The sequence below is a fragment of the Mesoplodon densirostris genome, chromosome 3 (genome assembly GCF_025265405.1).
Source record: "Mesoplodon densirostris isolate mMesDen1 chromosome 3, mMesDen1 primary haplotype, whole genome shotgun sequence".
In the NCBI taxonomy this organism is placed as follows: domain Eukaryota; kingdom Metazoa; phylum Chordata; class Mammalia; order Artiodactyla; family Ziphiidae; genus Mesoplodon; species Mesoplodon densirostris.
This window is the reverse complement of record NC_082663.1, coordinates 4,277,814-4,296,068: the sequence shown is the minus strand read 5'-3', so window position 1 is coordinate 4,296,068 and position 18,255 is coordinate 4,277,814. Positions and strand designations below refer to the sequence as shown.

Here is an 18,255-nt window from a genome sequence, read left to right as displayed (position 1 = left end):
GAATGCAGGTCACCCTTTAACAAACACAGACATGCAGCCCATGGGCCATGCACACAGGCATGTGGATCAGCCAGACCCGATCCTGGACCTGGTGGGTCTTCAAGAATAACTGTGAAAAGGGATGGACACACACACCCTAAGAAGGGTGAGCATTAAGATAGACACTGAAGAAAGCCAAGGTGGGAGGGCCGGTGGAGGCAAGGCAAGAAGCCCTAGTAACCAAGGATCAGGGATCAAGAGGATGGAGCACTTGATGGGACTGGCTCTGAGGATCCTGTGGCCACACGATGGGATCTGGGTTCCAGGTGCACGGCAATGGAGGGACATGGCAGTCTTGACGGAGCAGAGGGTCTATGTCGGGTTTGCATTTGACAAAGATCCTGGCCCTTGCAGAATGGACAAGAGACAGGGAGCTAGACTGGTGGTGGAAACCCATCCGGAAGCTTCTGAGGGTGCAGGGTGAGATGCTGGTGTCGGACTATGTCGCTGCGATAACACTAACACTAATTTTGCCCTGAAAAAGGGTGACAGATAATAGAGACATCCTTTTCCATTAAGACACTCGTTTTGCTGAAAAAATGCTTTCATCTAGCCCAGGAGTTGGCAAACGTTTTACTAAAGAGCCAGATACTAAGTATGTTAGGCTGGTGGCCACATGATTTTAAATTCTCACCCTCGCCCTGGCAGGGAGAAGGCAGACAGAGGCAGCATGTAAATGAACGTGCAAGAAGCGTTCCAATAAAACCTTACTTACAGAATCGGGTGGTGGGCTGCATGTAGCCCCGGGCCATAGTTTGCCAACCCCAGACTTAACCAGTTCCACTTAGGAGGAATAGGATTGCACACATCTGCAGAAACCAGGAAGCGGTGGGTATTTTTACAATGGCCAGAATGGCTTTATAAAGTCGGTGCGTCAGAGGTTTAGACCTAGCTTGAGTGCAGCCAAAGCAGATTACTGGGAGGAGTGGGATATTGTGGGAGACAGACGCTAACAATAAAACCACCCAGCCCCACACGTTAAATCTTGAAGTTCTAGCAAAAGAGTTGTAAATCTTAAAGAGAGAGTAAGGCTGAAAGCAGATGTCTTCATAGGAGGCAAGAAGGGGCAGTGGACGGCCAGGGCCTCAGTGAAGGTACAGCCAAGCCAGGCTCTGCAAAGCTGTCCCGAGCTCCAGTGAGGTGGGTGCTATTCCTTATTCCATTTCCAAGAGGATGGAGGTGAAGCTCAGGAAGGCCTTACAAGAGGTGTGGGTCACGGTTCGAGCCCAGAGTCCAGCTTCAGGACCTGGACACACTCTGGGTCCCTTTCTACACAAACACGATGCCTGCCCTGTGCCCCGAGCTCTTCCAAATGCTTATGCAGATTAATCCACTCACACACCCACACATTTAACAATGCCAGGGAGGTGTCATCAGAATTCTCATTTTACAGATGAGGAAACCGAGGCCCAGAGATGGTGAGAGACTTTGATGCAGCCACTTAGGTCCTAGATGGTCAAGGTCACACAGCTGGTAAGCCGCAAGGCTGGAGGAACATGCAGAGAGCCGTGTTCCCACCCGTCCTTCTGTACTGCTGCTCAGTGAGTCAAGGCTTCAGCAAGGTGGGCTTTTCAGCTGAGGAAGTCGAATGAGACAGTTATCCAGTGTGGCTTAGCAATAAACCATCCTAGGATAAATGTATATATTCAGGGATTTGGGGGACATTATATATCTTAATTGGATAGCTGCAAATTTTATGTGTATTTCTTTCACATACACATAAGTGTGCAATTCACTACTCTGGTAAAATTGTGTATTTCTATTTTATGGCTAATTACTGTACAGAGCAGTTTTTTGAGACATCTGTAATGATTCACTATTGAATCAGTGTCAAAATACTCAGTTAGGTCCATGCTCTTCCCTTAGTCACCACGACATCCAGATTTTCTGTAACAACTGTAATATCTTTTCCTGCCTCTCAAGAAAACCTATTAGTGATGCTCTAGGGAAAGCCTATGTGTCTAACATGAATTTAAACATGTCATGACTGGCTTAGGTTCATTTTTCTTTCTTTTAAAATGGATGACCTTCCCATAGGAGATGGTTAAATTCACCTCTCAAGGTGCAAAATATAATTTAAGTCATGGAAGATTCACTAAGAACTTTGTGCCGACTCACTTTCCTTGGATCCTCGTTTTCTTTGGAAGGAATGTCAGTTTCTTGTTCTAATACAGAAGTTGAACTCTCCCCACTGTGGCTTCTTCCTTTTATGGAAGGATTTTAAAATGATGGCATCACTCCTACAGTTTCAGGCTCTTCTGGTGTTTTTGCTGTAGGGTTTCTTGGATCTTCACTCCTAGATAAATACTTTGCAATGATCTTCTCCAAACACAGGAGTCAATTTTCTAAGAAAGCTTTCCAGGTGGCCTCGTCCAGCACATCTGGACAGTTTGAGCCAGACCACAGCCACTCAGTTCCTGAGGATTCTTCCCTCGACCTGGGCGGGGTGCTGCAGGGGTCTGGGCCACGTGGGATTGGTCATTTACCATCAACAGAGGGTTTATGTACCAGGGTTGCCAGGAATGGCCATAAATCCATTGCGTTTTAAGAGAGAAACCAAAGAAGCAGATCGAGTCCATATTTTACACAGAGCAAATCCACAAGCAAACTGACACCATGGATGAAATCAACGTCAATATCCTGTCCAGAGTCTCGATCACATTCTTTGCTGGAAGGTAATAAGAGACACTAAGAAGGACATGGTCATAGGGTCACACAACCCAAGTCCACAAAGTAGCCACAGAGCTTTCTGAGTGGTTAGTGTGCTGAAACTAAACAAAACTGGTAAACTCAGTTCCTTCCTTGTTTTTTTTTTTTTTTTTTTTTTAATTTATGAAAGCAGTAATGACAACCGAATGATGGGGGAATATGAGGCATAAACCTACATAGAGACTTTTTTGGGTAAAGAGTTTAAAAATAAAGGACAGAAATGACAGCAGACATACGAATATTTACTGTAGTTTCCACAAGATGACGGCAGGATCTGACTTGACAATGATTTCAAAGAATCTCTAAGTTTTATCCATTAAGCTGTCAAACAGCTTCTAAACTGAGGTCCAGGTATGAAGGCACCCATGCTGTGATGATGTTTCTGACCATGGGGTGCCGTTAGGCCAGGCGTCTGCCAAGAATGTGTGGGTAATATTTGATGTTGGGGTCCTCTTTCTCCATAAGGTGGGAACAATTCCATCCTCTGCAGGAATGGACTTCTCACCGTAGCAATTTGAGGAGATTAATCACATCCAGGAAATGAACACACAGAGTATGTAGAACAATATTTATGTAACCTCCTGGCTCTCATCCCCGGGAAACTACCTTCTTGAGTTGTGTTCATGCTTCTTCAAGACACTGCAGATCAGTTCTTTCTTATTTTCTTACTAAGTCCTAGGTACTCATTGGTTGAATTGTTTCCCATCAGGTGGGTCTTACGTATTTGTAAATACTGAAGGGTTATAACACTTTAAAGAATTTTAGTTAAATAATATTGCTATTTAGTTACTAAATAATTATTAAGTTAAATACTGATTTATCCTTTGGAATCAACTTCCTAATCTAAAGCTTCAGATATAACATCACAAAACTTATCAGATGGATTGTGTTGTAAATATTATATTGATCCACTGCTCTTTTCTTTTTTTTTTGGAGTATAGTTGCTTTACAACGTTGTTAGTTTCTGCTGTACAATGAGGTGAGTCAGCTATATGTATACACATATCCCCTCCCTTTTGGACCTCCTTCCTACCCCCCATCCCAGCCACCGAGGTCGTCACAGAGCATGGAGCTGAGCTCCCTGTGCTGTACAGCAGGTTCCCACTAGCTATCTGTTTTACACATCGTAGTGTATATATGTCAATCCCAATCTCCCAATTCATCCCCCCACACCCCGTTAAAAATGCTGATGCATAAAGACTAAGGGGATATGAAAAGGCATGTACTATTCCAGTATCTCATTAATGATACTTGCTGTATTACAATCAGCATGTTTGATTAGCCTATGCTGCAAAAGAGCCTAATAATTCAATGGTATTTACATTATATATAGAGACATAAGAAAACACTCATATTTAAAAGGTTTCACATATGCTCTATAGTCTTACAATGAGTTGATGCAGAGAGAAACCCCACATGTAAAGACTTCATTCTCTAACTCAGCTAGTTTAAATGACTCAAATTGGGACAGCGGCCAACGAGTGCAGCATTTATGATAATTTATTCCAAAATATCATATGCAGAACATGGAAACGATGTCTGGGCAGTTTAGACAGTACAATGATGTCTTTCTTTAACTGCCCGTATGATGTAAGGTCTACATATGCACAAGTAGCCATGAGAGAATTGCATTAGTGTCCACAGACACGGGATAGAAATTGGTGGAAAATTCACTTCTTTGAACTAAAGAAAAGGGTCTCCTGAGGAAGAACAAGTAAAGGCATCAGAAAATGCTGAGGCCAGTGGACAGCTGCATGCAGAGTCCAGTGGACAGCTCACTGTGTACCCCAGTCTAACAGGTGTGCAATGACATCGGCCAGGCTGTGCAAATTTTCATGGCCCTAGAGAAACCTATATATATTCCAAGTCCTGAGGAATCTATAACCAGACAACCTGGACTGATGAATCCAATGCCTAGGTCCCTCTAGTCTACTGAGTTCCAATAATACTAGTAATGGCAGCAAGTATTTAATGAGATGCTTTATCTATATTAACTCTTTACTTCTCACAACAAATTTATATGGCAGTTATGATTTTCATGCCCATTTCAGAGATGGGAAACTGAGGTGGAGAAATACTAACTCATGTGCTCAAGGATATGCGGGAGCAGGTGGTGGAACCAGGATCCTGGAGTTGTGAGTGAGACCCACCACTCAGAGGGCAACTGGAGGTATGTCACTAATATGGGTCACAGTGGTCTCTAGGGCAGTGTGGCTAACTGCCAATTCTGGAGAAAATTTCACAAACATCCTTTGCTGCAGTCAGGATGGTAGCATTGTCTATAGAGGTAAAAAAAAAAATGCTGTTGCTGATCAATAGACCAGATTCTGAGTTAGTGTCTCTAATAGCCACAGGTAGGCCACACAACCATTTGACGGGTGTGAAAACTCTTTGAAAGCTTTATTTTGAAAACATCATATGTCTCTGAAACTCCTTTTTTTAAATTAAAAAATCATGGTGGGGATTTTGGGAAAGATGGTGTGAGGCAAGAAAGAGATTCCTTTTCCCAGCCATTTATTTGTTTTCCTTTCCCAGAACAAATAAATGACTGAGAAGCTGTGAACATATCAAAAGAATCAAAATAAACGCATTACTCACATCACAAATCATTCAGATTCCCTCCATAAAGCACTTGGGAAAACTACACCACAGGAACAAGGCTGGGAGGAAGGAGATCAGCTCCATTTTTGGTGTATAAAAGACTTTTGTGCAAATGCCCTGGTCAGAACTGAACTGAGAAAAAGGAACCTTACTTGGAACCTATGTGAAGACTGTAGAGCAACCCTCTGTCCACCAAAATGTGCAAGAAGAAGAGATACACAGCATTCAAAAGAGAGACTAAGGAAATGAAATATTCTGAAAGAAAACTTACTTATCAAAAACAATTTTACAAAACAGATTACACTGTCAGGAAATTAGAAGTGAGTAAGAATTCTATGAAGCAAGATATCAAGGAAGAGATAAGATGACAGGATGACATGAAAGGCAGCTAGAAGAGAAGCAACAGAAGGACACTCCCAGATAGGCAAGGAGTGAGGAAATTCATGATTTAATTATCTGACTTGAAAACTCTCCTTGAGACACACTCCTGCTAACCAGGAAAAAATAAAATAAACTATTAAACTCAAGAAGGAGAAAGCTATTGTATGGAAAGACAGGTGAGGCCACTGGATCCATTTAAACAGACAATTTAGCTTAACCAATAAGCTTGACCACAACTGCGGTCAAGATTGTAACATAGAATTAACATGCTATCATTATTGAAATGATGCAGGTACATGATATAAAAATAATAATAATATTAAAGCTAAATTGAAATGAGAAACATGCAAGCAGTTAAAACAAAGATTAGAGCATGAACTGAAGTGTGAAGAGCAGAGAATGAAAGAAGTAGAAATGTACTAATTATCTTATTTCACCCAGTAAGGTTTTTAATAGTTTTAATTTGTGAAGTTGATAAATCAAAAAAGAATGCTGAAGTATATGATTTTAAATAGTATAGGTAACTAAAGTAGGTTTAGAAATATACTGTATGTTTCCTAAATAACCAGTGGGGTGAAAAATAGAAGGCCATAAATCAAAAGTTAGAAAAGTAACAGTAGAGAAACATTAAATAACTAAAAATAGGAAGCAAACTTAGATGAAATAATTACTACAAGACTTTATCTATTAAAAATAGCACAGAAATAAAATCAGACTAATCTTATGAAATGTATAAAAAACACAAAGAAATACTATAAAATTAAAGCTACCAATGCATTAAAGAATACACAGTGATTGCTGAGGTTCATGATAAGAATGCAAGGATGGTGCAATTAACCACACATCCCAGGGCTCATTCATCTCAGGCTGGAGAATGAGATGTGCTTCTCTTTTCTTCACAAACTTAATGTCACAAGTGCTCACTTGATTGAATGATGGAAATACGTCCTAGTTCAAGTGTCCTCCAGTGACTTGGGGGCTGACACAGTGTCACTTACATAAACCCTCAGAACATCAGTCAACACTCAGTGTGCGGTCCCTTGGCTCCTGTGAGTTTCCACCTTTTGCCTGTAAAGACCACAGACCTGTGTGTATAGAGAAGGCCAATATTCTTGATCAAAGGAATATTCACCCAAGTACTACAGCTCCAGATCCTGAGGTGACAGTGTCCTGTGGGCTTCCTTAGAGGTGGGGTGGTGGGTAGGATCATGGCACTACCCTGTGTATGTATAGAACCTCATAAACTTCATAGAACAGATTTGTCAATGTCTTTTCTTAAAATCTCTCCGTGTCTGCCACAAAACTGTTATGTCAGGAAGAAAAGACATCAGCTAAAATTCAGTAAGTCCTGAGAAACAAGTGGCATTTCTATAAGATAAACAAATAAAAATGCAATGGGTAGCTTCTATCACGTGAAGAGCCAGAGCTTACTTGTGAAAATGTAGACGTATTCCGATAGGGATCATCAAAAAAGAATGAACACATTTTAGTATTATTCTAGAAGCATATGTCACTGGAATTAAACTGGGGGTGGGGGTGAGCAAGAGGTATAAACATTAGGAAAGGAAGCTAAAATTATTATTATTGGTTTATGATATAAAAATATAAGATTATTACTGAAAATATTGGAAAGTATAACATTTTCATGTCAGGTTACAAAATTAATATTTTACTCTAGAAAATAATAACTCATTAAAATATAATGGTATAAATATTTCACTCATAATATTAATAAAGTTATGAAATATTCAGGGAAAATATAAATACATTCACTTACAGAAATAAATCTATGAACTGTTCTTAAAAAACCCAATGACCAAATGGAATAAGGAAGAAGAAAACATTGCTGTCTGATAGGTAGCTTCTATATTTTCAAGATTTCAATTGTCTAAATTAACCTGATAATGCAATGTAATACCAGTTAAAATGTCAAAAGGATTCTTTTTCATTCTTTAACTTGACAACATGAGTATAAAGGTCGTCTGGAAAAAAGGATTCAAGAAGCACCAGGAAAGTTCCAAGAAAGATAAGGCATTCGTCAAATGCTACAGTCATCGAACAGTAAGATTCTGGCACAGAAGGTTGAACCAGTGAAACAGGGAAGAGCAGTAGGGCCGGTCAAGCAATTATATCCATGGATATATATCCTATCCATGTTACTGGTATCCAAATTGATATCCTATCCATTATATAGAGGGATATATCATATCTAAGACAAAAGCTGGCCTTCCAACTCAGTGGGCGGAAGATGAATTTTCAATAAATAGTGCTGGGACAGATTGCTGGGAATTGGAGAAAAATGGTAGTTCCCTTCAGTTCATTCTTTACATCAAAATAAATCTCATTTTGACCAAAGTCAAATATTTAAAGTAACCAAAATGTTTGAAGAGAGTATGAATGAATATTTCATAACATTAGAGTATAAAAACTTTCTAAGGATGTTATCTAAACAAGATTTTACTAAAACAATATAAATGTCATTGCATACTAATTAAAAAATATTATGTAACAGTTATAAGAAACGCGTCTGACAAGGTCCTACAACGAATTTCCATGAATGATTATCTAGAGAGCAAGGGTTATGTGTTGAGCAACCAAGTAGTTTATCATCCAGACTAGGACACTTTTGAGGGTAAAAGGAGCACTATACTTACAGTGGGACAGAAGGAATTGGATAACTGTGGATAAACTGGAACTGTTCTGGGAAAATTGGAATGTATGGGACTTCTTTTTTCTATGTTATACACACACACACACACACACACACACACACACACACAACCAATAAAGTAAAGCTGAGTTGTGAATACAATTTCATACTGATTCACTTACATAGAACAACTGTCTGGTTGGTTTAAGCATTTCCTTGATAATTTTCTTGCTATACACTCTCCAATGCCCATCTGCCTCAGTCTCCATGTCTATACCCTGGGGATAGAAATAGCATCCACTTACTGGGCTTATGTTGAGGACTGAATGACTTAATCCCTCATTTAAGCAAGCATTAGGTTCTTGCCAGGTACTATTATTTTATCATTATCATCATCACCATCACTGGGGAGATCCAGGTTTTGTGGGGCCTGAAGCTTATGTAATTTAGGACAGCCCCTGTAAGAATAGTAAAATCAACACTGGGAAATTAGATGAGATTGACAGGAGCCTTAAAGCTCCAGCTTCACTGGCTCCACATAACCTCCTAATCACTAACATTCCTGCACTGACATTGTACCTGGATCCCCTGGGCATTTCCACTCCTCTTTTGAAAGTGATCCAATGGTGAATATCACTGGTTATAAGAGAAGTAGATGAACATCTTCTACCATAATTCAATTCTTCATGTCACACAGTGAGGGAGAGGACAGGGTGACCGGCTACTCTGGTTGACTTGGAACAGAGCATGTTCCCCAGACATGGGACTTTTAGTTTTAAAACCAGGACAGTCCTGGGCCATTTGGGATGAGTTGATCACTCTAGGGGTAACATATTCTTTTCTTCTCAATACAAACAGATGTAACCATAGACTTGGGTAAAAATTTCCAATAATTTTCCTCCATATTTCAATTGCCTTGTTTCTATTTACCACTGCTAATAGTACAGCAATGTGCACAGTTGCAGTATCTTACGAATGTTTAGTTGTCAATCTAAGTAACAATGGTAGATGCCTTTAGTAAAATGTGGTGGACTGAGTATGCATGCTTATCTCTGTTGCCTCCCTTAATGCTAAAGGGGGCCAGAAAGGAGGTTGCCCACTGGAGACGCCAACTTGGGAGAACCAGGGGAGCTGTTAAAATGGGAAGCTCTGAGACCCCCAGCCCCAGACCCCTTATCTGCTGTGCTGGGCACACATGCTGGCCCACCCCCAAACACACACAACTAATAACAGGACCCTTCTTTGGAGAAATAAATAATTCCAGGGGAAAATTCGGGAAGTGACAGAGCAGTTGAAGGATCCTGTTTCAGCCCAGAGAGTGTCTAATGAGCACCTTGACGCCTCAGTTTCAGTATGCCTAGACAGAGAAGGATTACCAGGTACTGGAGGAAGACATCATCATGAAAGGCAAAGAGAAACATCCATCATCCAACTACTAGAGGAAAGGATTACGGAGGGAAAAGGATCTGTGGGCAAGAGGTGGGTGGGGTGAGAGAGAGAGAGAGAAGGAGAGAGCGGGAGAGAGGAAGAGGGAGGGAGGGAGGGAGGGGGAGAGAGGGAGGGAGGGAGGGAGAGAGGGAGAGGGAGGGAGGGAGGGAGAGAGGGAGGAAGAGAGGGAGAGAGGGAGGGAGAGAGGAAGAGAGAGGAAGAGAGAGGGAGGGAGAGGGAAAGAGAGAAAAAAGATAGAAATAAAGGAAGAGCAACAATAGAATTTCAAAAAGGAAAGAGAGGCCAGGATATCTTAAAAGAGAGGGAACAAAGTTAAAAAAAAAAAGCATTTGTCAGATATTAAAAAATTATCAAAACAGAGACAGTAGAAAACCTCAAAGGTAAAATTTTAAAAATCTCCTCGAACAAAAAGATAAAGAGATGGACATTTGTAAAGAAAACCTAAGCACATTAAAACCTGAGTCTAATGTATTAAGAGTTCAGAAGGCAAGAATATAAAGAACGAAGGGGGAGGTTATTAAACTTTTTTTTTCCCCTAAACTGAAAGGGCCCATTATGGGCTCAGCAAACAAATGAACATTAGAAACCTGGGAATAAATGAAAGACCCAAAACGCTTTCACAAAGGGAAAGGTGATCATGAAAAAACCCAAACAGTTCCCAAATAAAGGATTGGGAATCTGAATAGTAGCAGACTTTGCAGCAGCCGCAGGAGAAGGAAGATGGTGATGTCATGGCCATAAAACTCCAAGGGAGAGTGAACTCCACCCCTGAATTCTTCTCTCAAACTCTCTGTCATCCCCAAAGGCTCAGAAAGTTCAACTCCCCCGACATGTTCTCAGAGAACAGAAAGAGGCTGTTTCCAAAATACAGTGTCAACCGAGACAGACAATGGCCTGGCAACCAAGAAACAGCATTAGTCCACATCCTAGAGAAACAAGGGAAGTCCCAAGACTGACAGGCCCAGGTTGGAGCAGAGATGGTGGCACCAGGATCAGATGCCCAGGGGAAAGGAACTGAGGTCTCTGGCGTGTTTAACTGTGTGGGAAGCACCAGGACAGGCATGGGACAACCTCACGTCCTCCAAATCCTGTCCACTCCACACTTGCTCAGTGAGGTCTGCCCAACACCCTGCACCTCCTGCCTCCACAGCTCCAGTCTCCTCTGCCTTGCTCTATTTTTTTTTCTTTTTATCCATGGTTTTTATCACCTCCTAAATATGCCGTTGTTTAAAAAGTACACTATGCTTATTGTTGACTGTGTCTCTCACCCAGGAAGCTCTCCACAACACAGACTTTAATCTAGTTACTCACTGATGTTGGCCAAGTGCCTGGCACAGAGAAGACTCTCAATGGGTATTGGTTAAATGAATCCATGAACATGAATCTTTTGGGAGTTTATGTAAAAAAAAAAATCCTAAGCAGGCAAAATTCAGGCAATTATTCACTTTTAGAAAAATACAAGTTTACATACAAAAAGACACAGTATCACTGTATTCTACCTAGACAGCAGAGAATAATAAATAATGATGTAAACACCGAATACTAATGGGATATACCCTTATTGAGAGGATGGAGGCAAAGGAAGTTGGTGTAAAGAGAGGGCTTGGTGATGTGAGAGTGATACAAAGTGATGCAGAAGAGCTACATCCTCTCCTGTGATGGATAAAAGGGTAATCTACAAAACCGACAAATAGGAAAATGGTAATTACACAGAGTCTTTAGAAATAATGGAATAGACCCCAAGGTAACTGAATTACTCCTGCTGGTCAGTGAGGTTGGGGGTGGGCTGGGCAGGTGGGGCAGAGAGTGTGACTTCCCAAAGTAACCCTTAAAGTACAGAGTGGCTTTTTAAACCATCTGCAGAGTTACTAAATAGAATAAAAATCAATTAAAATAATAGAGGTAAGAAGCAAAAACCTAGGTTTAGTGTAAATGTTGAATTTTGAGAATTTAAATGAATTATTCTCTTCAGTCCTCTTTTTCATTAAAAAATGTAATAAATGTATCAAAACGATTAAAAAATCCCTCTTGTTGGAACTTTGGTTGACGTAGAAGTAAAATAAGGCTGCGAGAATGTGACAGTTGGAGGGAGAAGGGGGATACTTGTGTGGATTCTTGTCTTGCGTGGGATCCAGACAAATGTAAACATTCTAGGAGACTGTGGTCGTTACGACGATTACATTCCTGGTGACCACAGTCAGAAGCATATTAAGAATTTGCTCTCTTTTAGGTCTTTTTTTTTTTTTTCGGTATGCGGGCCTCTCACTGCCGTGGCCTCCCCCGTTGCGGAGCACAGGCTCCGGACGCGCAGGCCCAGCGGCCATGGCTCACAGGCCCAGCCGCTCCGCGGCATATGGGATCCTCCCAGACCGGGGCACGAACCCGTATCCCCTGCATCGGCAGGCGGACTCTCAACCACTGCGCCACCAGGGAGGCCCCCTCTTTTAGGTCTTTTGCCCTGAACTTATAGGGAACCTGTAGGAAAAGAAACCAAGTTGAACACAAAAAATGTTATGCTGTCATGTGGTCCTATTTCATCCTGCAACATCATTTCTTTGTTGAAATGGGGTCTAGTCTTGAAAGTAGTATTTTAATTGAAAATGTAGCTTATCTAAACAAATTAATTTGAGGATCTCTTTGGTTCTGGGAATATTGTTTAAAAATTCATGCATACCTTCAAAGATGCAATGAAACATAGGTAATATTTATTGGAAACTTTATAAATAAAATAAGGACTTCTTAAGCAGAAACACTGCCAAAAAACGGATGAGAAAAATCTAAGTTTCAGTAATGATATTCATACTTGTCAAAAAAATCTCATAGCCACGTGATAAAATTAATGCATACATCTCATTTTTCTTCTAGACCTCAGTAATGTTATAAGATCTCTACAACTGGTGAATATGCTTGGCAAAACCATGGCTTATAGGTGACTTTGGGATGACAACACATCAAAAGTCAATCAGAACTAAACTGAATTCTTAAGCAAATTCTAATGTGATTTGCAAAATAAATTATTAAATTCCTGTATCAAATTCTAGTCAATTAGTTTGGTCGCCCTCTTAAGCTAAAGCTCTTTCAAGGTTACATGAGCTCACTATACTCATTTGTTCAACTTCCTAGTCCTGTAAGGTAAGTGATTTTTTTTTTTTAATTTAGTGAAACTATTTTTTAAGGTGCTGGGGGTGTGGAAGCAGGCAAAATGGAGAAAGATTATGGTGGGAAAAAAGTAACTTTTCCTTCCAAAATGACTCAGGTAGCTTTTCAGGGAGCCGAAAGGAGCCATTTCATACTTTACCACATGGTACCACCTTGTAAGTTTGGTCTGAAACCTTAAGGAACTTCTAGAGGCTCTACAAGTCAGGAGCCCACTTTTGCAGAGGTTGCTACGGAGACAGATGCATGGCTGAGCATCCCCCCAGCCTAGGATGCAGAATTTCTGAGGTGGTGGAGGAACCCAGCCCTTAGAAGGGCTACGGTGATGCAGCAAAGGGAGAGCCACCTTTGGCCTCTTCCATCCCCTCCCCTTCCCTCCCCTCCTCTTTGACTTGCTCAGTTCAGACTTCCGGGGTCATCTTTAGGCAAGAAATAAAGGATGGGTCCCCTCCTGCCATTCCCATGTTCACGCTGACTTCTGAATCTGGGAAAGCTGGGGAGGGCACATGCTACTTTTGAAGAGAAGGTTCAGGAATTTTGTCTGACACTATGGCCTTGGACTTCTCATACATTAAAACAAAACAAAACAAAACAAAACAAAGGGAGACAGTCTTCTTAAAGTATCTTCCTCTAAAAACCTAGATTATTACAGTGTCATATCATGTCAAGTACCAGGAGTCAAGCTGGACACTTGTCACCTGTTTTCCAGCATAAAAAGAATATGCCTGGTTTCTGAGCATAAGTTCAGGCTGATGGCTTGAATTATCATGTGTGACCCACCCCAAATATACAAACGGTAGAATTTGTGAATCTTCTCATTAAACCTAAACCCTGTTTAAAAATGCCACTCTCATGAATGAAAGTCACTGGGTGTTGTTAAATAAGATTGGATGACTTATAGTTAAACTGAATATGGAGAGTATATTATTCAACTATGTTGAGGAAGACAGTAATGTCACATTCCGGTAGATGGACTTGTTAGCAGTCTGAAATGCTTTTTCCTTCTTTTTTGATCCTTACTGTCTATATTTAAGTCACATGATTTTGATTTCGTGAGCTGAATCATCAGGTGAATATGTGATTTTTCTAGGACTGATGCTCAAAATATCTGACACGTTATGCCCGGCTCAGGAGAGGGCTAATCCAAAAAGACCCTGGCAGCTTGAGCCCATGTCTGCCTGGCAGGGAGGCTGCACACAGGCCCTGCATATAGATACTCATCACATACGGGGCACAGAAGAGATGTCTGCAAATCAACATCTCTTTCAGGGAGGTTCCTAGAGAAGAGTGTTCAATTTCAATAACTGATTTTGAACCGACAGATACTTGGCCAATAGTCAATCAATATTCAAACAGCCATCCTCTTTCCTGCCCTTTGGTCTTGCCCTCCAGAAAACACAACATGAAAAACAAACCAACTTGGCCTGAAATGACAAATTGGGGATGATTTCAGTCCACTGAACGAACGACCCAGTTCTCTGGTTTCTGAAGTCATGTTTCCTGAGACATGGCTCCTCACGATGCAGAGTGCTCCCACGTCCCACACTCCTGGGAGTGTTCATCCGAAGCTCTTCAGCACAGACATGGGCCTGGAGACTTCCTGCGGGGCAGAGTCACATGCTTCTAGACGCTTCTAGAAAGGGGCAGCGGAAGCCCTTGGGATGCCCATGTGGACGACCTCCTGCAGTGGGTGTTCCTGCTTCCTGAACTGAGCCACAGACTGACTGCTAGTTTATTCACATTTGGTGTCCAGGTGGGAAATAAAACACACATCTTTAAACACTGGATAAAAACTAAGCCCTGTTAGATGGAGGTAAAAAGGAGGTCATCTGGGGGGAAGAACAGGACACCACCCCCCTTTCCAGAATTGAATCTACCTGTTTTCCTCATTTCATTAATTGAGCACTAATCAGTACCTGAAAAATACTAATCATGCATTTTGGCAAAATGCATGTCTGCCAAAATGTGAACTCTCTTAACCACCAGGGGTTTCTTGGATACACATATTTTTATTGGTGAATCACTGAAATGAGATGAATTCTAACCTATTTTTTTTTCTTTTTATCCTAATTCTGGTTAAGCCAACTCTCCCCACCAAATCTGCACCCATGACCTGGGTAATTAGGGTTCAACTTAGGACCTGCAGGTCTAAGTGGGCTCTCAGGGAGATGCACACCTGAGACTTACATGGCTGGTCAGGGCACTGCCCACCTTGATTTCTCCTTCCCCTCAAGGCAGCAGCTGCTCCTCCCCTCACTCCCAGGTAGTGAAATGGAGCAGGACCCTATGGGGCCTTCTCAGGTCCTCCACCTGCCTCCTGGTTGTAGAAAAATTTTAGCCAAAGAATGAATTTATTCAGAGAAGTGAGAAAATGCAGGAACAAAGAGAAACAGTCAAACAAGACAAAATAATAATAGTTTAGCCATTAAACAAAGTCAAGGACCTTTAGTTCCTTCTCAAGGGCTGTAGATTTTATTCTGAGTCATGTTCTTAAAGCTCTTTTTTAGATACTGATACCTTCACCAGGTGGAAGAATTTAACTACATGATGACCAGATTGTAACCACGACAAAAGCTGTGCCATCTTACACAATTCTGAGAACTTGGCCTCAAGGAAATGGGAACAAACCAGCCCTGGAACTGAAGATTAACTGTACTTACAACAATCAAGATAATACTGATCAGACCACTGCATGACTAATTTTGATTTCAGAGCTGACTGAGCTGTTTCTGCATGTAGCACCCTCCCTCTGCCTGTGCACCCCTGAAACTCCCCTTTGAAAGCTCTTGACTTCTGAGTGGCAGTGGGGAGTTGGCCTTTGGATATAAGTCCACCTTCTCCCCAGGTTGCCAGCCTCTGGAATAAAGCAAATTTTCCTTTCCTGCCAACACTTGTCTGTCGAGTATTGGCTTTCAGCTGGACCTGCGTTTGGTAACAGAAGGACTAGGCTTCTTTCACTGGGAAAATGAACTTCCTCAGTGTCTGGCCATCATCTCTCCCTGCTCCCGCCTAGGGCCACCCTCACAGCTGCTGACACATCTGAGCTCTCAGTCCCCTCCCTGATCATTTCCAAAGGTGCACAGGCTGGCTGCACCAGCTCTCATGTGAAAAAGAGGGAAGCAGCAGCCAACCCTCCTGGGCTTCATGGCCATTCCAGGTGCGGTTCTGTCCCTTTGCTTTCCTGTACTGCGAGACTCCGTGGGGACAGGCCTGTGCTCATGTGCTCTGCTTTCTCATCTCTCTCTCTCTCTCAACCCCATGCCTTTGTTCCTACCCCCACTGGAAATGATCATATGGTGCTGATGATCCTGACCTTCCTAAATTTTCTCAACACTTGAGGAGCAAGATGTGAGTGGGCCTGGCCTCCAAGGTGATGCATACTTGGACTCACTTCCTCTTTCCCACAGGTGTCTTCTGTCTGCTGTCTGCCTCCTGACCCAGTGCTTTCTCACCCTCCTCAAAGAAAGCACACAGAGAACTCTAGCAATTTTGCTAGTTCTCTATAACTGCTCTGTAAGGAGATTTAATCCAGTTTAAGCTCTGTCACAGTTCACTTAGCTTTTTTCTATAAGTTACTTATTTCTGAGAGTTTTATAATAATCATGTATGGGTAATCTTGTATATTTTAAAAGTTACACTGATTTATATGGTTGTTTTATTTATTTATATCAAAAAACAGTGGTGTGAAAGAAAGAGAAGGTATAATTTCTTGCAGGAGTGGCCATAAAAGAGCATAAAGAGAACTGTACAAACTCATCAGAAAAGAGTAAAGCCATGGAACAATCAGACGCAAAGACAAGGCCTGGTAAATGGAGGACACAAACCCTAAATCCAGACCTAAATTTAGTACAAGAGCAACCATACCTCATATAAACGGGCTAAGCTTGTGTGTAAAAGACATTCTTGATTTGATAAAGTCAAAATCCAACAGAAAATTGTTTAATCAAGTTGCAGAGAAACCTAATAATACAGACGTTTAAAAATAAAGATAATGAAGAAATGTAAGCCAGGTCAAAAATAAGTAAATGGAGGCTAGTGCCATAATGTTAATTTCTGAAAAAATGGATCATCCACTGAAAAGCAATATTAGGGATAAGGATGGACATTATTTAATATAAAGAACAATTCATGCAGAAACCACATGTGCAGAAAACCCTACCTAACAACGTAAAGTGGAATTTTAATGTTAACTATAAAGTAAAATTAATAGGAGAAACTGAAAAATAATCATAATGAGAGACTTTAAATTATTTCTCTCAGAAACAGACACACAAGATAGACAGAGTCAGAACATATTTGAATAAATAAGTAAGGAGCTTGACCTGTCATATAAATAACCCTAATACAACACAAAACACACATTCCTTCATTCCCACAGAAAATATTTATAAAAACTCCCATTCCTAAGGCATAAAGGAAGTCTTGAAAATGCTAAAAATGATATCGTTTTTAACTCTTTCTTTGATCTCAATGTAGTAACATCTGAAATAACAAAAAAAAAAATCCCTGAAGCCTCAATAAATTTAGAAATGCAAAAAACAATCATTCTAAATAATTCACAGATCAGAGAATAAAACAATGGTGCCTAATCTTACATAAAAACCAACATACTGTGTTCTCTCCCAAAAAAGATATGATCCTGAGAGAAGCTTCAGATATTTTCAGAAGCCCTGATTAGTATACTTGCAGTGAATATACAGATATACATATAGATTTGTAGTAAAATCTATTCTATTTATCTATCTACTTATTTACCTATCTAATTGTCATCTATCTATTCTATTTATCTATCTGTAGGTTTGTTTTTCATTTTTGTATTTGAAGCATATGCCATAGTGTATATTATTAGGGGACTTGATGAATTTTAGTTTCGATCATATTGAAGTCTGAACACCAGAATAATAAAAGTGTTATGAAAATTTTAGGTATTATTTAAACTTTATAAGTGAGTTCCAAGTAAGTTTCCTGAAATATGGAAGTATTCCTAAAGTGTCTTTCTGCCTTTGCTCACATAGATAAATATATATATATATATATATATTAGAACAACAAGATACACAGACACACACATACTATCACACATGCATGCACCAAAACAAATAAAGCAAAACAGATAAGTGGACAAAAAATGAAACAAAACAAAACCCAAACTATTTTACAGAACTACGTAAGGCAGATTTTTAGGTGTGAAATGATGAAGCCAGATCTAAAAAGTTAGCTATAATTTTTATATCCCCACTGCTTCTGCAACGGTTTCCATGTTAATATTT

The 18,255-nt window shown here is 40.6% G+C and overlaps 1 protein-coding gene across 1 annotated transcript in view; it reads right to left on the bottom strand.

The window, feature by feature from the left end:
* ADAMTS16 (ADAM metallopeptidase with thrombospondin type 1 motif 16) overlaps window positions 1–18,255 on the bottom strand; it is a 165,396-nt gene that overhangs the window by 24,048 nt on the left and 123,093 nt on the right. The gene's annotated exons all lie outside the window — the stretch shown is intronic.